Here is a 9,406-nt window from a genome sequence, read left to right as displayed (position 1 = left end):
AGCCAATCAGAGGGACCGTTCTAAGCTTCAGCGTACAACCAATGGGCGTCCCCTGCTGGTAGCTTTGATTTTTCACTCAGGAGGAACAACCAATGGAAGAGGAGAACAGTAGCCTGTGCTGACAGCGCGGCTACGTATGAAAGGTGGGAATCTGAGGCGGCCATATTTGTAGAGGCGTTTAATTTGAAGTACATTTAGTAGCAAATGTGTATGTATGTATAGATAAATAAATAGATAGATAAACACATATATATATATATATATATACCCAACTAATGGTTGCTATGGACAACCAGGTCACTTTTTACTGAGCCACTAGGGGAGCTTTACCAAGCAAAAAGCAAATAGTATTGATAATTTCTGCACAATAAAGAAGTTACTCCTGTTACCCCATCAGGATGCCGTCCACCTGAGGCTGCATTCACACCACATTTTTGCAATACAGTTCCCGTATACGTTTTCAATATGTATATAGATGTGCTGGGGGGGGGGGGGGGCAGACATATAACGCTATCTGCCCTCCACAGCGCTTCTATATACATATGCAACCGCCGCGCTATGAATGAATAGTATATCTGTCAGCATCATCGGCCGGGCGGCTGCTGGATGCGCTGCTTACAGATATCACATACGCTATATGCGCTATATGTGACAAGTATATCTGATATATATTTGAAGATATACTATTCATTCATAGAGCGGCGGCTGCATATGTATATAGAAGCGCTGTGGAGGGCAGATAGCGTTATGTGTCTGCCCCTCCTCCCCAGCACAGCTATATACATATGCAGCCGCCGGCGCTATGAATGAATAGTATATCTATCAGGATCATCTGGCCGGCGGCTGCTGGATGCGTTCTGATAGATATACCATTCACATATAGCGCTGCAATGGAAAATTAAGACAAATGCGCCGGCGGGTCACATTATGCGCTGGCAGGGGGTATAGATGTATACATATAAACGAGCTGGCGGGGGTCATATTTTTATTAATGCGCTGACAGGGGTCATATTTTTATAAATGCGCCGGCGGGAGACATATTATAAATGCGCTGGGGGTCTAGATATATAGCGCTCTATGTCCCCCCCCTCCCCCACAACACTTTTAATATACATATGTCCCCTCACAATATTCATTTTAAATGTGCTGGCGGGGGTCATATTTTTATTAATGCGCTGGCAGGGGTCATATTTTTATTAATGCGCTGGCTGGGGTCATATTTTTAATTAATGCGCTGGTGGGGGTCATATTTTTATAAATGCGCCGGCGGGAGACATATTATAACTGCGCTGGGGGTCTAGATATATAGCGCTCTATGTCCCCCCCCCTCCCCCACAACACTTTTAATATACATATGTCCCCTCACAATATTCATTTTAAATGTGCTGGCGGGGGTCATATTTTTATTAATGCGCTGGCAGGGGTCATATTTTTATTAATGCGCTGGCTGGGGTCATATTTTTAATTAATGCGCTGGCATGGGTCATATTTTTATTAATGCGCCGGCGGGTCACATTATGCGCTGGCGGGGGTCATATTTTTATTAATGCGCTGGCGGGGGTCATATTTTTATTAATGCGCTGGCGGGGGTCATATTTTTATTAATGCGCTGGCGGGGGTCATATTTTTATTAATGCACTGGCAGGGGTCATATTTTTATTAATGCGCTGGTGGGGGTCATATTTTTATAAATGTGCCAGCGGGAAACATATTATAAATGCGCTGGGAGTCTAGATATATAGCGCTCTATGTCCCTCCCGCCCACAACACTTTTAATATACATATGTCCCCTCACAATGTTCATTTTAAATTCCCCGCAGGGATCTTTGATTGGCTCCTCAGTACCGGCCATTCAGGTCTCCCAGCGGGGAATTTAAAAATGAAAGTAAAAAATACATCGTGATCGCAGGGTTGCAGAGGATGCCGCCCGCTCCCCTGCTTAATAACTTCTGATCGCATCGGGTGTCAGAAGTGAGACCCGGTGCGATCAATCCCTCAGCCCCTGTACTACAACCCCCATCATGGACAGAGTCTGTTCCATGATGGGGGGAGTAGTACAAACACTACTAATGTAGCCTCCCCAGCCACCGGCAGACTCCTGCTGTGGGGAATTACTACTCCCATCATGGAAACAAGTCTGTTCCATAATGGGAGTAGTAGTCCCTCAGCACTGCAGGAGTCTGCTGATGTCACCTCTTCTGAGCATGCTCAGTAAAAATAGCATCCGTTATAATAACGGGCATTAACAATTTACTAATGTCCCTCGGCTATAGACTTTAATGTTGAAAATAACGTCTGTTAATTTTCCCGTTTCTTGTGACAGGCGAAAAATTTGTGCATGTCCCGTTATGTCTCTCGTCACAACTAACGTCCTTTAGTCATGATGGGCTATAACGGGTGATAACGGGTAAACGAAAAAAAACATTGACTTGAATGGGGTTGTTTAACCCCTTAAGGACTTAGCCCTTTTTCACCTTAGGGACTCGGCCGTTTTTTGCAATTCTGACCACTGTCACTTTAAACATTAATAACTCTGGAATGCTTTTAGTTATCATTCTGATTCCGAGATCATTTTTTCGTGACATATTCTACTTTAACATAGTGGTAAAATTTTATGGTAACTTGCATCCTTTCTTGGTGAAAAATCCCAAAATTTTATGAAAAAAATTAAAATTTAGCATTTTTTTCTTTCAACAATTGACATCAGTTATATCAAGACAAAAACATACAATAAAAAAAGACATTTGCAATACCAATATCACACTCCCACACCAATATCTCTCCCCCCCCCCCACCCCCCCCCCCATCCCCCCCGATAAGCCCTCTGTTCCAAACGCACCGGCTACCTCTCCCATTCTCTCCATTCTACCTCAATCTTCTTTCCTTTCTTTGTTCCTTTACTACTTATCAATTCATTTTGGGGTGTATGGGAGTCTCTGTATTAGTTTAATCAGTGAAATTTTATGATTCAGATTTATTGAGCTAACGTTAATGTTATAAAAAAACCTCTTCCCAGTCCTTTTTACTAATAGGACCAATCTCAAAAGCCCATTTATCTTTTCTCTTTGTTCCACCACAGTTTAATACCGATTTTACCAATCCTCTGTATATCTTCCCCAGAATTTTTTTGGAGTCCCTTTGAAAATGAAAAATGAAGTCCATCAATACATGTGATTCTGTTTCCCACCTAGGATTGTTCCTATCTTTTTCCCACGCCTTACACACCTGAATATATTTAAAAAATATATTTTTCTTAATCTTTTAATTCTCCACCGGTGTTTCCCACTCAATTAGTGAATTATTTATAACTAAATTCCTCGGTGTAATAATCCCGTATTTTTCCCAATTCACATAATCCCGTAACTTGTATAATTCTGGGAAATTCACATTTCCCCATATCTTGGTGTAAATTAAACTTCCCCTTATCCTAAATATTTTCCTCATACTTTCCCAAGTTTTATTAAATAATCTCATAATGTGTTTTCTACTGTGATCTACACTTTTTAAACTACCATTTTCAACTAATTCAAACATACTCACCCCCGTGAGTTCCTCCATATTGAAGAATTTTTTTTAAACTTCTACTTCTTTACCCATAAACTCTATTTGTGCAGCTATCGAATACCATTTTAACATAGGGATACCCATTCCTCCTTCCTTTTTGGAGTGACTTAACATTTCTGATTTCATACGGGTGTGTTTTCGTCCCCATACTAGGTTGTTAATTTCTTTTTGTAGTTTCTTGAAAAATGTATCATTAATCCAAATTGGGGCAGCTCTAATTATATGTAGACATATTGGGAGTAGTATCATTTTTGTGAGTAATATCCTATCTGCCATATTAACGGGTAATTTATTCCAAACTGTAACTTTATCTCTAATTTAATTTTTTAAGGGAATTAGGTTTAGGTGTGTAACGCCGAGCGCTCCGGGTCCCGCTGCTTCCCCGGAGCGCTCGCGGCGTTACTCTGCTTGCAGCGCTCCGGTCGGCGCTGCTGACTGAGAGCGCTGCTACCCTGTCACCGGAGGGGATGCGATCCGCAGGACGGGACGTGCCCGCTCACGGATCGCATCCCATGTCTCTTCTCACCTGCTCCGTCCTTCCTCTGTCCCTGCCTGGCGCGCGCAGCCCCACTCTCTAGGGTGCGCGCGCGCCGGCTCTCTGAAATTTAAAGGGCCAGTGCACCACTAATTGGTGTCTGGCCCAACCTAGTCCAATCACTGTTTTCCCTATAAAACATCACTTCCCCTTCCTGTCCCTGCCGGATCTTGTTGCCTAGTGCCTAGTGAAAGCGTTCCAGTGTGTCCTTGCCTGTGTTTCCAGAATCTCTGCTGTTGCCCCTGACTACGAACCTTGCCGCCTGCCCTGACCTTTCTGCTACGTCTGACCTTGCCTTGCCTTGTCCTTTTGTACCGCGCCATCTCAGCCGCCAGAGAGGTTGAGTCGCTACTGGGAGGGACGACCTGGGGGTTACCTGCCGCAGCAAGTCCATCCCGCTTTGCGGCGGGCTCTTGTGAATACCAGTAACCCCTTAGACTCCGTTCCCCTGGTATGGCCCACGCCATCACCTCTCTGGTACAGAGGATCCACTTCCAGTGTCCTCACCCTCCGCCAACCCGGATCCTGACAAGGTGTGTATAGTCTGCGATATTGCTAGAAATTTTAACCCCCAGATACTCAATATTTCCAATATGTACAGTGGGAATTCCTGCTATGTTTACCTGACTCCTCTCTTCTAATAACAGTAATCCAGACTTACCCTTATTTATCCTAAATCCCGAAAACCGCCCAAATTCTTCTATCATATTAATCACCTCCAACATTTTTTTTCTGGATCTTTTATGAATAACAGAATATCATCTGTGTATAATAATATTTTTTCATCCTTCCCTTTTATACCAAAACCTTCAAAGCCCTTTGATTTCCTAATTTTCTGTGCCAGGGGTTCAACAAATAAAGCAAATAGCATGGGCGATAGGGGGCATCCCTGCCTCGTTCCTCTTTGCATTTTAACTTTACTCCTAGTGATTTTATTATTTATATTAATTTTTTTATAACATCTTAACCACTCTTAACATTTTTTCCCCCAAATTCATGGACTGTATTACCTTAAAGAGGAACCCCCACTCCACCTTGTCAAATGCTTTCTGGGCATCTAACAACAGGATGGAGTGGGTCCCCTTCCCTCTTGGGGATTGCATGTTTAAGTAATCTCTTCTAATATTATTGTATATATTTCTGTCTGGAACAAACCGGTTTTGTTCTTCCCCCACCAGTCTTCCAATCAACCTCTGGAGGCGGTTTGCCCAGACTTTCGCATAGATTTTTTGGTCTGTGTTTAAAAGGGATATCGGCCTGAAAGAGCCAATGTCACAACTATTTTTTCCTTTTTTTGGGATTAGAGTAATTATTGCTTCCAACATTGATTGTGGCATTACGCCTCTCACTAAGGATTCATTAAAGACTTCAAGCAATAATGTGAGTAGTGGGTCCCCAAAAACTCTATATATTTCAAATATCATCCCGTCCGATCCTGGTGCTGAGTTTCGTGAAAAAGATTTTAGCGCTATTCTGAGCTCTTCCAGACCGACATCCCTATCCATCTCTATTTTTTCTTCTTCCTTCAATACGGGCAATTCAAGCTTTTTAACCTCTTAAGGACCCAGGACGTACGGGGACGTCCCCGCACCCTGGGCTTTAAGGACCCAGGACGTCCCCGTACGTCCTGGCGTTTTCCGGTCTCTGCCGCTCGCCGGGCAGAGATCGGAACCGGATGCCTGCTGAAATCCTTCAGCAGGCATCCAGGGCAAACGCTGAGGGGGGCCATGTAGGCCCCCCATGTCGCCGATCGCCGCAAATCGCAAGGGAAATCGCCCTTGCGATCTGCGGCGATACCGGGCTGATCGGGTCTCTGGGACCCGACCACCCGGTAATTTCGCATGATCCCGGCTGTCACAGACAGCCAGGACCATGCTAAAGAATAGGAGCGAGGTGGCAAGCCTGCCACCTCCTCCTATTCCCTGCGATCCGTCGGTTAGTTAACCGACCAATCGCAGGAGGGGGGATGGTTACTTCCTCCCGCCCTGCCCGGCCCCTTGAAGTCCGGAGAGGACGGGAGGAAGACGCAGCGGGGGACGGGGGAGTGCTGGGGACCGGCCCCGGTACTTACCTCGTCCCTGAAGACCCGGATCCAGACGATGAAGACGGCGGCGACGGGACAGGTGAGTAGATCTTCAGCCGCGGTCGGGCCCTTTACAGCAATGCACGTCGCCGTAAAGCGACATGCATTGCTGTATTGGGACCCTGTAAACTACAACTCCCAGCATGCCCAGACAGCCCTTGGCGCCTGGGCATGCTGGGAGTTGCAGTTTTGCAACTTCTGGAGGTCCACAGTTTTTGGACCACTGTGCCCTTCCAGATGTTGCAAAACTACACATCCTCAGCATGCCCTTACTGTCCAGGCATGCTGGGAGTTGTAGTTCTGTAACATCTGGCCCTTCAGATGTTGCAGAACTACAACTCCCAGCATGCCTGGACAGTTTTGGCATACTGGGAGTTGTAGTTTTGCAACATCTGGAAGGGCACAGATTGGGAACCACTGTATTAGTGGTCTGCAAACTGTAGTCCTCCAGATGTTGCAAAACTACAACTCCAAGCATGCTGGGAGTTGTAGTTCGGCAGCATCTGGCTCTAAAGATGTTGCCGAACTACTACTCCCAGCATGCCTGAGAATGTTTGGGAGTTGTGGTTTTGCAACAGGTGGAGGCACACTGGTTGGGAAACATTGTTTCCTAACTTAGTGTTTCCCAACCCGTGTGCCTCCAGCTGTTGCAAAACTATACCAGCATGCACCGAGACTGTGCATGCTGGGAGTTGTAGTTTTGCAACAGCTGGAGGTCCCCCCCCCCTGTGAATGTACAGGGTACATTCACATGGGCAGGGGCTTACAGTGAGTATCGGGCTGCAAGTTTGCAATGCAGCAAATTTTGCGCGGCAGCTCAAACTCGCAGCGGGAAACTCGCTGTAACACCCGCCCGTGTGACTGTACCCTAAAAACACTACACTACACTAACACAAAATAAAATAAAAAGTAAAAAACACTACATATTCACATACCCCTACACAGCCCCCCTCCCTCCCCAATAAAAATGAAAAACATCTGGTACGCCACTCTTTCCAAAATGGAGCCTCCAGCTGTTGCAAAACAACAACTCCCAGTATTGCCGGACAGCCGTTGACTGTCCAGGCATGCTGGGAGTTTTGCAACAGCTGGAGGCACCCTGTTTGGGAATCACTGGCGTAGAATACCCCTATGTCAACCCCTATGCAAATCCCTAATTCAGGCCTCAAATGCACATGGCGCTCTCAATTCAGAGCCCTGTCGTATTTCAAGGCAACAGTATAGGGACACATATGGGGTATCTCCGTACTCGGGAGAAATTGACTAACAAATCTTGTGGATCTTTTTCTCCTTTCATCCCTTATGAAAAGGTGAAGTTGGGGTCTACACCAGCATGTTAGTGTAAAAAAATTAACTTTTTACACTAACATGCTGGTGTTGCCCTATACTTTTCATTTTGACAAGAGGTAAAGGGGAAAAAAGCCCCCCAAAATTTGTAATGCAATTTCTCCCGAGTACGGAGATACCCCATAAGTGGGCGCAAAGTGCTCTGGGGGCGCACAAGGCCCAGAAGGGAGAGTGCGCCATGTACATTTGAGGTGATTTGCACAGGGGTGGCTGATTGTTACAGCGGTTTTGACAAACGCAAAAAAAACAAAACCCCACATGTGACCCCATTTCGGAAACTACACCCCTCACGGAATGTAATGAGGGGTGCAGTGAGAATTTACACCCCACAGGTGTCTGACAAATCTTTGGAACAGTGGGCTGTGCAAATTAAAAATGTTGTACAGCCCACTGTTCCAAAGATATGACAGACACCAGTGGGGGGTAAATGCTCAATTTACACCTTGTTACATTCCTCAAGGGGTCTAGTTTCCAAAATGGTATGCCATGTGGGGGGTTATTTTGCTGTCCTGGCACCATATGGGCTTCCTAAATGCGACATGCCCCCCGAGCAAAATTTGCTCTCAAAAAGCCAAATATGACTCCTTCTCTTCTGAGCATTGTAGTTCGCCCGAAGTGCACTTCAGGTCAACTTATGGGGCACCTCCATACTCAGAAGAGATGTGGTTACAAATTTTGGGGGGTATTTTCTGCTATTAACCCTTGCAAAAATGTGAAATTTGGGGGGGAAACACACCTTTTAGTGATTTTTTTTTTTTTTTTACGTATGCAAAAGTTGTAAAACCCCTGTGGGGTATTAAGGCCCACTTAATTCCTTGTTACGTTCCTCAAGGGGTCTAGTTTCAAAAATGGTATGCCATGTGTTTTTTTTTTGCTGTCCTGGCACCATAGGGGCTTCCTAAATGCGACATGCCCCCGAGCAAAATTTGCTCTCAAAAAGCCAAATATGACTCCTTCTCTTCTGAGCATTGTAGTTCACCCATAGTACACCTCAGGTCAACTTATGGGGTACCTTCATACTCAGAAGAGATGGGGTTACAATGTTTGGGGGGTATTTTCTGCTATTAACCCTTGCAAAAATGTGAAATTTGGGGGGAAACACACATTTTAGTGAAATTTTATTTTTATTTTTTTACATATGCAAAAGTCGTGAAACCCCTGTGGGGTATTAAGGCTCACTTTATTCCTTGTTACGTACCTCAAGGGGTCTAGTTTCCAAAATGGTATGCCATGTGGGGGATTTTTGCTGTTCTGGCACCATAGGGGCTTCCTAAATGAAACATGCCCCCCAAAAACCATTTAAAAAAAACGTACTCTCCCAAATCCCCTTGTCGCTCCTTCGCTTCTGAGCCCGCCGAACACTTTACATAGACATATGAGGTATGTCCTTACTCGAGAGAAATTGGGCTACAAATTGAAGTATACATTTTCTCCTTTTTCCCCTTGTAAAAATTCAAAAATTGGGTCTACAAGAACATGCGAGTGTAAAAAATGGAGATTGTGAATTTTCTCCTTCACTTTGCGGTTATTCCTGTGAAACACCTAAAGGGTTAAAACGCTGACTGAATGTCATTTTGAATACTTTGGGGGGGTGCAGTTTTTATAATGGAGTCATTTGTGGGGTATTTCTAATATGAAGACCCTTCAAATCCACTTCAAACCTGAACTGGTCCCTGAAAAATTGTGAGTTTGGAAATTTTGTGAAAAATTGGAAAATTGCTGCTGAACTTTGAAGCCCTCTGGTGTCTTCCAAAAGTAAAAACACGTAAATTTTATGATGTAAACATAAAGTAGACATATTGTATATGTGAATTTAAAAAAAAATATTTGGAATATCCATTTTCCTTACAAGCAGAGAGCTTCAAAGTTAGAAAAAT

General features: G+C 44.6%; 1 long non-coding RNA gene across 1 annotated transcript in view; it reads left to right on the top strand.

Annotated features, from left to right (window-relative positions):
* The first annotated feature begins 44 nt into the window (after window positions 1–44).
* Window positions 45–9,406, top strand: part of LOC130282891 (uncharacterized) — a 52,212-nt gene continuing 42,850 nt past the window's right edge. Inside the window, exon 1 of the long non-coding RNA XR_008846552.1 lies at window positions 45–143. This is a non-coding gene — a long non-coding RNA (uncharacterized LOC130282891). The remainder of the gene's footprint in view (window positions 144–9,406) is intronic.

The sequence above is a fragment of the Hyla sarda genome, chromosome 7 (assembly GCF_029499605.1).
Source record: "Hyla sarda isolate aHylSar1 chromosome 7, aHylSar1.hap1, whole genome shotgun sequence".
NCBI classification, from domain to species: Eukaryota; Metazoa; Chordata; class Amphibia; order Anura; family Hylidae; genus Hyla; species Hyla sarda.
Note: the sequence above shows the minus strand (reverse complement) of the source record. Positions and strands in the feature narration are given on the sequence as shown.